Raw genomic sequence first — 14,700 nt, 5'->3', positions numbered from 1 at the left:
CATCCTTCTGGCATTCAAGCCTGTGCCTGACATCTTCAGTTGACCCCTGTCTTTCCCAAATGAGTCTCTTGTCAACACAAGAGCTGGACCTGCACGAGGATCACTTTCAAGACAGTGACACTGTTGCTAGAAGCCTATTTGCTTCTGCCCACCATCACTGCATAGCCAAATGTCAAGAACCTGTTTCATGATTCATCTTGTGAAACTTTGACACTAACTGCTGTGCGTCTACTCCTTCCTAGGTGACCCGAGCCCTTGTATATCTCCAAGACGCCAGGCATGTTACGATGCAGCATCCTGTGATTCCATCAATGAAGAACTGTTACTAAGCACAGGATGCTGCAGTTCAGATGAAAGCCTTCCGTATAACATCAGTTATAAAGAGAAGAATGCCATCATCGTTGAAGCTCTCGTTCATCCCATACCTGTTGAAGCTGCTGACCTGAGCCTGCCAGACTCCTCAGGCACCAGCCTGAACCGAGTGCCTTTCGAGGACAGCCCAGCCCAAGCACAGCACGAGTGCCCCGACAGCAGCACAACCATGCAGGCTCAGGTCAGCATTACAGAGGAGAAGCCAAACATCTTGGAGGGGGAGGTAGAATCAGGCCAAGAGTCCAAGGCTCCGGGCAACAGCACGACTTCTGAGACACTCTCGTCAGACAACAGAGAATGAGTCCCATCTTTCCTCCAGACCTCACACCCCCTCCTTTTTCCTATTGAATAAAGGCACGCTCGTGCTCAATCAACGCCTTGACTGAATTCTGAGTTTTCATTCGCAGAGACTGGGATGAGTACAAGAAACAGCAAGACAGCTCAGCTTGCAACGCTCTGGCTGTGGGGTGCGTGCAGGGACACTGTAACCATACAGGGAAAGGCTTCCACTGCTTCCTCAAGCTGTAGTCCAGCCCTGCTACTGCTCTGTGGCACAAAGCCCTGAGGGATGTTCCATATTGTTAACCTAAGTGAAGCCAGCTTCATGCACTGTGTTTTGTTGTTGCTGGGTGAGAGGGGGATGCACGTTGGTGAGAAGATGAACATTGCTGGATCTGCCACGAGTGTCCCTTCTGCCTCTAAGAATATGTCCTAAGTAGGATGTGAACACTGCTGGCACTTCCTCATTGCACGGGCTTGGAGGATCTTCAGTTCTTGCACATTCAGGATGTCTGTCAGTGACTACGAGGAAATTCTCAAGTACTAGGAATTCCATGAAACAGTTGGAACGGGTAAGTGTCATCTTTGTACAGAAACAGCACGCCTAACAGTCTGTCTCACCACTCTAGAATTAATGTGAGAATAGATTAACAGCTCTTGTCAGTTCTCTAAGTCAGGTTTCATTTGTATAAATTTGGAATTCGTTTTTTAAACCAGTTGGAAATTGTAATATTATATTAGAGAAGAATTCACACTCAACTTTAAGCATCTGTGTTTTGATTTGTAGGTGGTTTTGCCAAGGTAAAACTCGGGCGGCATCTTCTTACTGGTGAAAAAGTTGCACTAAAAATCATGGAGAAAGTTACTGTAGGGGTAAGCCAAAAGGCATTTAAATATGATAATATCTTCTGTTGGAGTTGTGGAGTTCTCAAGAACACGGGGGCAGGTGGGATGGTACATACGAATGCAGCCTACTGGTCCCATTGCCTTTTGAAAGATGCTGTAGAGCTGGAAAAAGTTTAACAGAGCACCACAAATCTTGTTGCTGGTTCTTCAGAGGGCAGTATTCTCTGGGTTTAAAATGGAGGAAGTTATTACATCATTACATTACATTACATTATTGTTACATTATTACAGCAACTTTACCAAAATGCCAATGAAAATGCTGAATGTTTTACTTTTCATTTTTCACAGCTCTGTTTCAGAATTTCTATGGGAGTGATGTCAGTCATTGCTGAGTTGATGTTGAATTGTGTACTGTCCCGTATGTGCTTGTTCTGTTCCACAGCAGTCAGATGTGGTACCTGGTATGTCACAGTAGTTAGCGATTTCATCGCTTGCTTTTATGGTCTCTTAAGGATGACTTGCCTCATGCTAAAACAGAAATTGATGCCATGAAGAACTGAAGTCATCAACATGTTTGCCCATTGGATCACGTAAGAGAGACATCAAAGAAATATTTATAGTCATAATATAGTCTTATATTATATATATATGACTATATATATATATAGTCATAATAGTCTTATAGAGGTAAGAAATAGTTTCTGCTTTCTGTGCTGTCTTTCTTACTTATCTTTCTCTGATACTCTCTAAATGCATTTTCAGATAACCTTATCTTACAGGGAAGCTGTTTGATTGCATTGTTTCTAAGGACCGCCTTTTGGAAGAGGATGCTCCAGTCTTTTTTTGACAGACTGTTTCAGCAATTGCTTCTGTTCACAGTCAGGGTTATGCCCAGAGACCTCAAACCAGTGAGCCTGAACTGCAGTCAGTCTTCCATAAATAAAAATGAATGTGTTTTTATTTTTCTGTTGGCAGAGAGAGTTACAGTACTCCACTCCATTCCAGTGGATTGCAGGAGAGAACTGAAGGGGGGAGAAGTAACACAAAGTAGAACTCATGGGTTGAGATAGAATTATGTACTGAGATAGAGAAAAGGATAATAGTTATGATGAATGCAAAAGCAATTGCTCACCACCTACCAATCAGTGTCCAGTTAGCCTCCTAGTAGTGGAAGAGATTTACATGAAGTTATACCCCCTTCAAAACTCCTTCCACAATATGTCATATAGTATGGAATATCCTTTGGCCAGTTTAAGTCAGCTGTCCTAGTTCTGTTCCTTCTCACTTCCTTGGGCTCTCAGCTGAGATTGACTGTGGCTCTGTACAACGCTGCCTGGCAGCAACTGTAAGCATCACTGCGCTATCTCCATTGTTTCTCTAGAATGAAAACGTAGTATTATATCAGACACTGAAGAAGATAATTCAGTCCCAGCTGAAACTCAGACAATAACTTGTGCTTAGGATTCTTTCCCTACAGGAAATGTTAGATATTTATTGCTATGTGGTACTGTGTTCTGTAGCTGAGCTGGATTTTGTTATCCTTGAAGAAGTATCTTCCTCTGAAAGGGGAGTAAAACATGATGCTCCTAATGAGCGGAGCAGAGACACAGATCTGATCTGAGTGTTGGTTTCACATTTTTGTGATGCTCTTTGCTGCAGTTTGTATCTCGAGAGAAGCCCTTGTGGTGTCAGTCTGTTGTGTAACCTGCTCTAGTTTTGTGCCTCAAGGAAGAGTGATCCTTTAAACAAATGGTGGCTGCACAGAGGGTATGGGGTGAGATGCATTCCTCTGGCCCCATCCAATGGATTTTCTGTCACAAAGATCATTCTCCCCAGCTTCTCTTCACTGAGTGGGAGCTTCAGCCCCCTGCACAGGCTGGAGATCATCCATAGAACTTGCTTCAGAGTTTGTTTCAGGTTGTTATCCTTCCTGGCCAAAAACCAGATACAGTATTGTAGATGTGGTGCAATGAGTGTTGAAGCAGGAATGACTTGTCCTGGTCTGGTTGTGCTGCTTTTTAATGCAGCTGATGATCTTGTTGTACTTCTTTTCTGTCAGAGCACACTGCTGGCTTGCATTCAGCCTGTGGTCTCTCACCACTTGTCCTCCTAGTCCCCAGGTCCTTTCCAACAGATACAAGCTAGTATTTCCCACCTGGGATATTGGAAGATGGGAACTTGCCAGCAGTCAGTGAAGATCTCTGAGACAGCGAGAGCGAGCGAGCTTTGAGTAGACTGGGAACCACTGTCCACAGCAGGAAAGAAGAGAAGAGAAAAGATGTTTCCTTGGGCATTTGGGTGGAAATCATTCCTGACTGCTTTCTCATCCACCGGGAAAATCTGCTGATTGACAATTTGAAGCTGATAGACTTTGGACTCTGTGCAAAGCCACAGGTAAGAGTATCTGTTAAATCAAATACAATGTGCCCCCAAGTAATGCATGTTTGACCACCGTATGCAACAGGGGCTTGTCCAAACAAACTCCTTAAAATCAAGCTGTTTCTGTGGCTGACATGTCATTGCATCTTGTTTGGATTGGCCTGAACTGTATGAGAGTGGTTAACAGATTGCTCAGAAGCACAGGTAGATAATTTTCTCTAGCTAGACTCCCTGTTTTCATAGTCTAAGCTGTAGATAATCTTGTAGGTATATCACCTGTCTTATGCAAGGGTCTGTAATAGGAGCATGGGGTTGGTGTGCCTAAGGAACCCTCTAAGGAACTGCATGTAGGATGAGATTGTGGATAGAATAAAATGACTTTTGCAGGTGACGTACAAATCCTGTGATTGCATATGCTTGAACTGAATTGTTTCTTGATCTTCAAACTGATTTCCAGAATCCTTTATTAACATGTAAGATGGGTGCTGGTAAGAAAGAATGGGAAGACTGCCTTACTGATTCCAAGAGAATTGTCCTCAAATGATTTTTCCTGGCCAAAGTTAGAGCCTCTCACAGGTAATCGAGACCAACAGGCTGTTGTTGCACAATCAACAGGCACAATCTAGATGATCAGCTGAGGAAAATAAAGCATCATGCCAAGGGTACTAGATAAGTGAGCAGCTTGAGATCTGCACATTTATGTGATACTCATGGTCTTAGACAATATTTGTTTAGTGAGGTCACATTGAATGAAAACAAAATCTAAGATTAATGAAAATATACAAAGGAGAAGAAGCCTCTGAGGCTTCTGAAGTGTTATGACCAGAAGACATAAACTCTGTTTTTGAAAGAGCAATTTGCTCTGTTAATTATCCATCATTTTTGTGCAGTCTGTTTTGTCAGACTTGTCTTTAGCTTCCAAGTTGTATGTGAAGACTTGTTTGCACTGTAATGCACAATGTACGAAAAATTGAGAGATGAAAATGTGAAGAGTTTTTCTATCTTTGACTTCATGTCTGGAATTTTGGAACCCACTACTTGCAGTTGTTAATCTGTCCAAACTGGTCTGGTTTGCAATGCCCTCATACTTCTTGAAAAGCTCTGCTGTTAAAGGCAGAACAATTCCTACAAGTGCCATGGCCCCACTGTTGTTCTAATTCTTGTTTCTTTGTTTTCCACACGCTGCTTTTCAAGCCTCCTTTTTCTTTACAGTCCAAGTGAGAATTGCACTATGAGGTGTCTGAACCTTGTTGTGCCTCTACATAAAGAGAACAGCAGCAAAGCCTGACAGGTGACTGTGCTGACAGCTCTCGTAGCCAGTAACACGTAACTGTGCTAAATCCCTTGTGATGGCTTTGATTTAATTTTTGCCAGTGAAATCCTTGTAAAAGGAACTGCAGCAGTGTGATGAGCTAAGGTGAAGATGCTGGTTTTAGTAGTGCTCTAAGCTGAGTGGAAGGGCAATTGAATGAGGGTTATATGCTTTCTGTGGACAATAAGGTTGTGGTGCTGTTGGGGTTGGTCCAGAGGAGGGGCCACTGTGATGATCAGAGGGTTGGAGCAGCTCTCCTATGAGGAAATGCTGGATTGTGGCTCTGGGCAACCTGGTCTGGTGGTTGGCGACCCTGCACATAGCAGGGGGTTGGAACTGGATGATCTTTGAGATCCTTTTCAACCCAGGCCATTCTATGGCTGTACAGTTCCATACTGGAACAAATATAAAATGCTAACTATGTAAAACATGGAGTCAAACCTGTGTGATTTGTCCACACCAGGAGGTGATTAGAAAACAATTTTTTAAGCTACAAAGCTGCTTGCATGAAAGGAAAAGAAAATAAAACTACAAGAAAAAGGGAAAACGTTTCTTCCTGAAAATAGGAAGAATAATGGACCTGACATGAAATTTGGGTGAAGCTGCCTGATTTTATGAAGCTATTCCCATTATTTTCTTGGTGCTGTGTTTCCCAAATGAGTGGTTTCTGGCTGTGCTGCAGCACCAGTCTGCATGTGAACATCAGCTCTATTCACCATCTGGGAAGATTAGGACTTCCCTTCTCCCACCAGCACCACTGAATTACAGTTACTCAGTGGTTAAACAATGGAATCCTTAAAGAAGGGTTTACAGCTGTCGTGTTATCTGAAGTGCTTGGGGCATTCTGATGCTATTAAGCTCTATGTATTAACAAGTTCAAAAAGAAAAGGTAGGCATCTGATTGTTGTGCCAGTTTCTAAGTGATTTGGAAAGCTGTACCACCCAACCACTCCTTCTGTTTGATGGAGGTGACAAAGCTCAGTTTAATTTCTGACTGCTGTTTAAATCCTGAAGCTGGAGCTGGTTCCTGGAGCAGAAAAAGCTCGGAAGCTGTCCCTCCTACAAGCAGGCACCTCTGAGCAAAATATGACATCTCGATTTCTGATGGTAAGGTCAGGAGATCTGATTCCAGCGTCTAGCTTTCAGCTTCATGCTATGTTAGTGGGACCTTTGGCATCTAGCACTGACCAACAGCAACTGACAGGCTGGTAACAGTGCACCCCAAAACAGTTATGCGTCTATTTATGTTATGAGGGAAAATTGCATTGCATTGAGATTTCCTATTTTTACACTTTGCAGATCTAACTCGCTGCTGGAAGAATCCTGTACGCCATGTTCACACCATTTTCCATGAGCTGGATGAGTCTGTTGTTGGCATTTTAATACCATTGACCAGGCAGGCAATATGTATGGAGTATTTGGCTCTCTCTACAGTCATGAATGTTTGAGTATCTTCAACATGTGGCTCATTGCTTCCATTTCAGGCTGCCCAGAGAAGCTGTGGATGCCTGTCCTTGGTGTTGAAGGCGAGGCTGGATGGGTGATGGGCATCCTGAGCTGGTTAGTGGGCAACCAGCCCATGGCAGGGTGTTTAGAACTGGATGATCTTGAAGGTTTCTTCCAACCCAAGCCCTCCCGTGATCCTATGATTCTGTGATTTCATTCAGGTTTATTAAGATGAGATGAGTTCTCCTAAATGCGCTGTTCTCCATATGATTATAATTGGAGTCTAGATGGATGACTTAAACCAGACTCCAAACTTTTTGATGGCCAAAATGAAATGAACTCAATCCTTTACTGTGTCAGTAGTCTGTAACTAGAGCCCATCAGGTAATTCCCAGCCTCCTGCCTGTATCAGTGGCTGCACACAGTGAAAAAGTCTGATGGGATTTTAACCTCTAAAATGTTCCAAAGCAACCAGAGGGTGAATATATTCACTATGCAAATACCTGCAGGAATAAGCTTGTCATGTATGTCCTCAGGTAGTACAGTAGTTAATGGTGGGACTCAGTAGGTCATGCTGAAAGTTGAGTCTGCTGATCTTGAAGGTCTTTTCCAGCCTACATGACCTTATGCTAATATTTCTGTATTTATTTCTGTTCAGCTCCCAGAAAACCTCCCACCCAGCCCCCCGCTGACCCCGTGGTGAAAAATAAAACAGAAACCTCAGTGACACTGGCATGGTCCCCTCCGAAGATGCAGCGCCCCATTCCAATAGATGGCTACATTGTGGAAGGCAATAAACTAACTGGCTTCACGTGGGTGAGGTGCCACGAGTCTCATGTCCCCGTCCCAGAGTTCACGGTGAGCAATCTGTCTGAAGAGGCTGATGATCAGTTCCGAGTGTCTGCAGTCAATGCGCATGGACAGAGCCCGTCTCTGGAATTCCCAGGGAGCGTGCACCTTGGTAAGCACAAAAACCCCAATGGAAATGGGTCAGTGTGAGCTGAGCAGCTGTGTTGGTTCCCTAAAGATGTTTCATTTGACTTTAAGGATAGTAGTGCAGTAACACACCAAAGGCTTTCCTTTATTACTAGTTCTCCTGTCAACCTCCAGCTACCACTAAAGTGATACAAGTTCTGTTTCTGTGAGAGAGACATGAATATTATTATCTTTTGATATCTCACATGTGCAAGAGGCAGAACTTTCTGTAACAGATCTTAAGCATAGAAGTGCTTCTTCCAGCACTCATGCAAAGGGAGAAGTAGAAATGTACCTATGATTTAATCTTCCATCTCTAAATGAGATACCAGACTTGCATCTAAAGAGCATTAAGACATCCATGTTGTTCTTCCTCAGAACCAGTCCTGGCTGTGAAATCCCCCCTAACAGCTGGTGAAGCTGTACCTGGAGGGGATGCCATGTTTACTACTGATCTTACAACAATGTGTTGCAGCACTTGGTACCTCAGTGGTAAAGTCTTACAGGAAAGCGAGACCTGCATCATCAAGAGAACCCAAACTACTCACAGCCTAATCATAAAGAACATCACCAAGAATGATGGTGGAGCAGAAGTGAAATTTGTTGCCGAAAATGTTGATGTCAGCACCAAGATGAGAGTGAGAGGTATTTGCTTTGATCCTTCTCCTTTCCTCTTCCAGTCAAGGCATAGTTGCTGTGATCTGATGATTAGAACTGGGGCTGCAGGCATTCACTGCCTGTACCAAATACCTGAAATTGCATCCCATGGACTGATGTGAGTCCTGGTAATGACCTAAACATGATAGCACTGAGTGTAGGGTAAGCCAGTCTACCCAGCTGCTTGGTATCTGAACCAGATTGCTTCATGCCAGCTGATGAATGTCTGCAGTTCACAGCTCTTGGCCAGTGCATTCAGTCAGCAGGTTTACCACTGCATCACCATAGAGCAGTACTTTCAGCTCCAGGTTCAGACAGCCTTTCTGATTGCACTGGAATAATTTAGAAGTAGGGGAGCAATCATTCCAATAATATCTCTATCAATCAGCTTTACATGACAAAATAGAACAAATAAACATTCATGATGGGAGGACCTGTTTGTCATTGGGTGGAAACCTCTGCAGAAGCATGTTTAGAGCATTCTTAATCAGTAGAAGGAGATGTTTGGTTGATTTTTACTTAGTAAATCCGGCAAGAAGACCAAATGAAATATCTTGAATTGCTCAGAAGTGACACAATGATGAGTGCAGGAACAGAAGGTGATACTTTTTCAGAGATGTTGCAGCAAACATTGACCACGTTAGCCTGATATCAATTGAACTAACGAGGCCTTTGCTCCTGACAGGTGCTGCAGTGAGATTTACCAATAAGAGCAAAGATGTAGAAAAGATCTCCGCTCGGCTGTGTGACGAAGCCAAACTGCAGGCTGAGCTTTCAGACACAGGTGCTACTGTGGAGTAGATGAAGGATGGGAAGGAGCTCAAGGCCAGTGAAAAATATGAACTGCACATTGTGGGGAAGAAACACACCCTGAAAATTCACAACGTCTCAATGGATGATGCTGTAAGTTGTCAGTGCATCTGTGAGGGGGATAAAATGCATGAGTTTGCATGATGAGGCTCTTCATCATCTTCTGCTGTCTTGTCACCCTTGTTGATCCATGGAGAAACAAGAAAGGCCTAGAGTAGTGTATGCACTTTGGCATTGGAGAGCTTACTTAATTGCTTCTTCTCAAAGAACAAACTCCAGAAAGTCATGGAGACATCTCCAAACAGAATTGAATAATGGGACTAAATTGATGGAGAGCAGAACTTCCTGCCACGGCTTGTCAGCTAGTCTTAATTTTGCTTTTCTTCTCTCTGTCATGTTAGCATAATATTTCATACTGGCAGGTCTCCCCAAAGAATTAAATGAATTAGCTGATGGACGTTTCCATGTGCTTTGCACTGTAATGTGACTATCAAATGAGCAATCAATGCTGTTATTTTAAAACCTGTGTTGGCAAGCTGTAAGACAAACAGCTGCTGTTGGTAGCTTGGTTACTGCAGAATCAGCTTTTGTGTATCTCATAGATAGGGAAGAGACCCTTAAGGGTCAGCTAGTTGGACTCCCTTGCAATGAACAGGGGCACCGCAGCTCCATCAGGTGCTCTGAGCCCTGTCCATCCTGACTTTGAACATCCTCAGGCTCACAAATCTTATACCTATGCCACACACTCGCAGTATTTCACCATTCAGCATCACCACTTGTATCTTCTCTTGCTGTAAATCAGAGCTAGCTGGTAAATCATCTGCTGTGCGGGTCAGCTGTGTCTCTCCCATGGGCATCACGTGGCTGCTGGGAGGCTCTGAAGAGCTGCAGCCAGAGGTGTGTCACCCGCTGGGCCTCGTGCCCAAAGGAGCCCACAGGAAAGTGTTGTTGCAGTTTGTCATGCACTGCACTGCCATGAGACTTGACGTGCCAGACATCCTCTGACATGTGAGCTCCTGCATCCAGGCAGGACATCTGAGACGTCTCCTTCAGCCTGACGTGGCTGCAGTTTCACACTGGTTTTACTAAGGAAGGAGAAGGCACGTGGATGAAACTCTTTTCCTGCTCTTCCTGGCATTAGCTCATAGTACAAGTAAAGCACTGTCAGGTCAAGCCTGGAGGAGTAATGCTTGTCACTGACATGTTCCTGTTCAGGGTGGAGCTGGAGGATAAAATAACACAAGAAATTGTCATTGAAATTCAATATCTGTGAAATTCAGCTGGCTGCATTCACAGAACCTGGCGTTAAGATCTGTTTTCTGGTTTATTTCTTGAGCCTATTTTCCATAACCCAGTCCTCATTTATGAACCGAAGCTCTACTGAAAACCTTTCGCTGTGTATGCTCATGCTGCAGTGCAGCTCTTGTGACTTTTAACAACACATTCAAGTTCCTCTGATCACAGGATCCTTAAGGTTGATTAAGACCCTCTAGTCCGACTGCTCACCCATCTCCACCAAGATGCTCACCATCAGCTAGCTAAAAACTCAGCAGAGATGATAGATCAAGCCCAACACTGGATTTGGGATGGCTAGAGATTCCTAAGATATTGAAGGATTGCTTGCAGGTGGTGTTGGCTCAGGTATTCACCCTGCATCCCACCTCCCGTTCTGTTTGGTTGAGAATCATGCATTCTGCAATTTCAGTTTGTAATTCAAAGCCCCTTTCTTTATCTGTTGACAAACTGATCTAAAACAAGCCGAGAAGACTCCGTTGGAACTGGTTGATGCAGAACAAAGGCATCCCCAAAGGACAAGTTGCACTGTTTGATGAACATTATTGGATGAGAGCTAAGCTAAGATTTAAAAGGTTCTGGGGCTGTCTCTGAGCATCAAATACAGAGGAAGCCTGCATGATTCCCTGAGAATGGATACCTCCTACTTTGGTGTAGGGTGAAGGGAACACTAGCAGTAACTCCTATCACAAAATGTCACATGGCTCAGACAAAAAAGCCATCAAGAGGGCTTAATTAGGAGCACCAAATGGTCACAAGATGGTCTTAGGGCAGGGAAGTAATCTATCTACGTGACATTGATTGATGCTATTAGTTCTAAACAGCTTGACTCTAGAGGGACTGTTCTTCTTTGGTCACCTAGTTTTACAAGAATAGATGACTCCTGTCTATTACAATTTTTAACTCATTATTTGTTCACTGATGCCATAAATGTGCCTGGCATAGCAATTGGCCTTGGTATATTCAGTGACTGAAAGCAACAGTTGTTGCTGTAAGAAATGCAATGCTAAGCTAGGTCTGCCTGTAGCTGACAGCCATCAGCTTGCTCCTCAGGCAGGTTCTGTCTGGATGGAATGAAGCGCATGAAATACTGATGTGCTCTTCAAACGCTGCTTGTTAGCTTAGAGACAAAGTGTTGAATAGGTTTGTTCATGCATTGCAAACACGTTACTTATCTGCCTTCATTTTAGCTTCAGAAGAACGTGTGCAGAATACAGAATTGATTAAAAGAAATAAGAACTGTCTGCATAGAACTTACTCTTTCCTTACACAGGAGAATCAAGCAGACGTTTGTATGTGAGTACCTCCAGAGGTGAAACTCCATCACCCAAATTTAATGAGCAGAGACATTACAATCAGTTCTAACTGTATCTTAATGCTGTACTGAATAAGCCTGAGTCAGGATGTAAACCACTTTCTCTTTTTTTCTTCAGATGAAGCCATTGATTTTGTCAACAAGCCCAAAACGACTCCAGAAATATTAGTCAGTCCTTCTGAAGACCTGGAGCTGGTGTGTGAGGTGTCAGCTGCAAGCGGAGCTGTCGTATGGAAGAAAGATGAAACAGAGGTGAAGCAGGACCAGAGGACAACCATCATCTCCAAGGGGACGCACCGCAAGCTCATGGTCAAAAATGTGACCCTGAAAGACCAAGGGAGCTACAGCTGTGAAACAAAAGATGACAAAGCAACATTCCAAGTGAAAGTCAGAGGTGAGAAAATGCTTGGAATCCCAGAGATAAAGGAACGCTTCATTTTGTGTGTCTTGCATTTGGAGGATCAACTGACAGCCTCTCTGGTGCAAAACATTTTGGCTATAGGACTTTCTTGGTCATCTAGTATCATAGCAACACTTTTCTACATGTGATTTACATCCAGGAATGAATTACTGCAACAAAGGGGAGTACAGCTGCAAGGCTGCTGGCTAGAAACTCACCTTCAAGATTCATGTAACTGGTAGGAAACACGTTTTGGTTGATATTCTTTGATTATTCCCTAGTCTGGCTGTGGAAATGTCTGTGTGAACGTGTCCTCTTGATTCTGCCATGAAACTGTTTTGAGAAGGATGAAAAGAAATGCTTACAAACGTGCAGCTAAAATGATTATTTGTTTTTAACAATATTTCATCCAGCTCTTCCCCTACAATTACTTTTATCATCAGCTGTCCATGGATGTCCAACTGTGATTTGTACAATGTGCAACACTGCTCTACCAGTTGATATTTCAACAGTACTATTTACACAGACGTCCTTTTCTGCTCCAAATCCACACCAGCCATGGGAGAGGCTGTAGGTGAGCATCTTCCTCCATTAGCTTGATCTAAATCTGACAGCTTCATCCAATCCAGGGCTTCTCCAAGACCTTTGAAAATTCTGTTACTGTTGAGGAGACAGCAGGCTTCTGGGCTTAGGTTAGAATATGTTGCCCTGTTGATGGGTCCTGAGAGTGTCCAAGCCTTACATGGAGAAAACCATCACTGCTCTTAAGATGTTTTGCAAGCAGGTGAAACTTGATTGAAGTGTGGCAGTGATGCCTTCTGAGATCTCTGGCCCCTAGTTTTTCTAGGCTTTTTGTTTGCCTCTTAAGATACAGTGAGCTGCTCTTAATTGTGGCTGTGTCCTTTGCCACGAGCATACCTCTGAGCACACAGTTATTTTGAGCTCCTCTTCTTCCAGTGGCTCGGATGAGCAATTCTGAGAGATATGCAGAATGGGGATGGCTGTGCTGCTGCTTCCTTTTCTGTCTTAGCTGTGGTTTTCCCTTGCAGGGCACAGTTCTCTGCCTGGGCCCAAGTCTGTGTGGGTCTCTCCATCCACAAAGCTGCTCACCGTGCAGGCGGCACAGGCTGAGAGGAGAGGCCAGAGCAGCTCTCCTGTTGCAACACGGAGCAGCAAGATACAAGTGGAGGAAGGGCCTGCAGCTGTACTGAGGAACTTCAACGCAATCATTGATTTTCCATCTGAAAGATAAAGAAAGAGGAATTCCCTTTCCAGCCCCTACCATCATTGTTCGGATGATTTTTATTGGTTTATTTTTTGTCCATTATATCTTTGAGGATTCAACTAACACACAGTTGCCCTATGGCCTCAGTGGAGCCACACAAGGTGCCTTTCCTTCCTGGTTGGGCAGGCAGTCACAAGATGCAGAAAGCCATGCTGGCGTCTATCCTGTTCTGTGCTGGCTGTACATGGAAATCTTGGGGTTTTCCAGATTTCAGGGCCATGTGCCTGAAACCAATTGTGCTTCTCCTGTAAGCAGAGCTGTTGGTCAGACTTGCTGGCACTAGAAATTAAAGGTGGCAGTGAGCTGAGGCCGAGGAGGTGTTAATGTAAGAGTCAGGGATGCTTTTGAACTTCCCTTATAACTGTACGGTTCCTCAGAAAGCAGTTACGCCTGCCAGCTCCTTTCCTGTCCGGCTGTGGAGCCTTTGCTCACATGCTCCGAATCTTGCTTGAAATCATTGAGAGGAATGTAGCCAGCAGGACTTGAGGGCTGAGCTGTAGGAATGGAAGCATCCTCTGCTGTTTGAAACAGAGGGTGTTTCTAGGCTGTGTTTCAGCAGAAAGCAGGCAGTGGCGGGAACAGACAACTATTGGCAAGGGCTTGGTGCAGCTCTTCCCTCATCCTGCACCACGACTGACAGCATGCTCTGTTTTCTCTCCAGACTGAGTTCTCCCAGTAAGAGGGCAGAGTCACCAGCTGGCAGTTGGCGTTCCTGCTTCTGCCTGGGCAAACCATCCCCTGTGGCCAAACACCAACTGCAGAGCAGTGCCAGGGAGCCCTCTGAAGCAGAAGTCGTGGTCCTGGCAGGTAAGGGTGCAAATCCAGCTTTCAAAACACTGCTTGTCAGCAACACAGGTAGAATTCATGCTTTCAGTGGGCTTGTACCTCCTTCTGGCATTCAAGCCCGTGCCTGACATCTTTGGTTGACTCCTGTCTTTCCCAGATGAGTCTCACAAGCTGCTTGAAACCTGCTTGACAGGCAGCACCAAGCCTTTGCCTCCTTGGACAGTGAAAGTTTGACGCTAAATGCTGTGTATCTACTCTTTCCAGGTGAATCGATCCCTTGCCAATACAGGAACCCACCAGCAAGTTGCAATGATGCACGTTGTGCTTCCATCAATGGAGTGCAGTTAGGATGCATGAGTCACTGCAGTTCCAAGGACAGCCTTCCACGTGACAGCAGTGATGGAGAGAAGGATGTTTGACCTATTCAGTTTTGGGCCCCTCCCTGCAAGAAAACCTTGCGGTTCTGGAACGTCTTCAGCTACGAAGGTAGTGAGGGGTCTGGAGCACAAACCTTTCGAGGAGCTGCTGAGGGAACTAGGATTGTT

General features: G+C 44.4%; 1 long non-coding RNA gene across 1 annotated transcript; it reads left to right on the top strand.

The window, feature by feature from the left end:
* The first annotated feature begins 12,061 nt into the window (after positions 1-12,061).
* LOC146755802 (uncharacterized) lies at positions 12,062-13,217 on the top strand. Its single transcript, XR_014937914.1, has 3 exons — positions 12,062-12,322; positions 12,528-12,658; positions 13,134-13,217. It is a non-coding gene; the product is annotated as an uncharacterized LOC146755802 (long non-coding RNA).
* Positions 13,218-14,700: the final 1,483 nt, after the last annotated feature.

This window comes from Coturnix japonica, chromosome 30 (assembly GCF_054131305.1).
Source record: "Coturnix japonica strain WE chromosome 30, WE-NBRP24, whole genome shotgun sequence".
Classification (NCBI taxonomy): domain Eukaryota; kingdom Metazoa; phylum Chordata; class Aves; order Galliformes; family Phasianidae; genus Coturnix; species Coturnix japonica.
The sequence above is the reverse complement of the archived record's forward strand: the minus strand, read 5'-3'. Positions and strand labels throughout refer to the sequence as shown.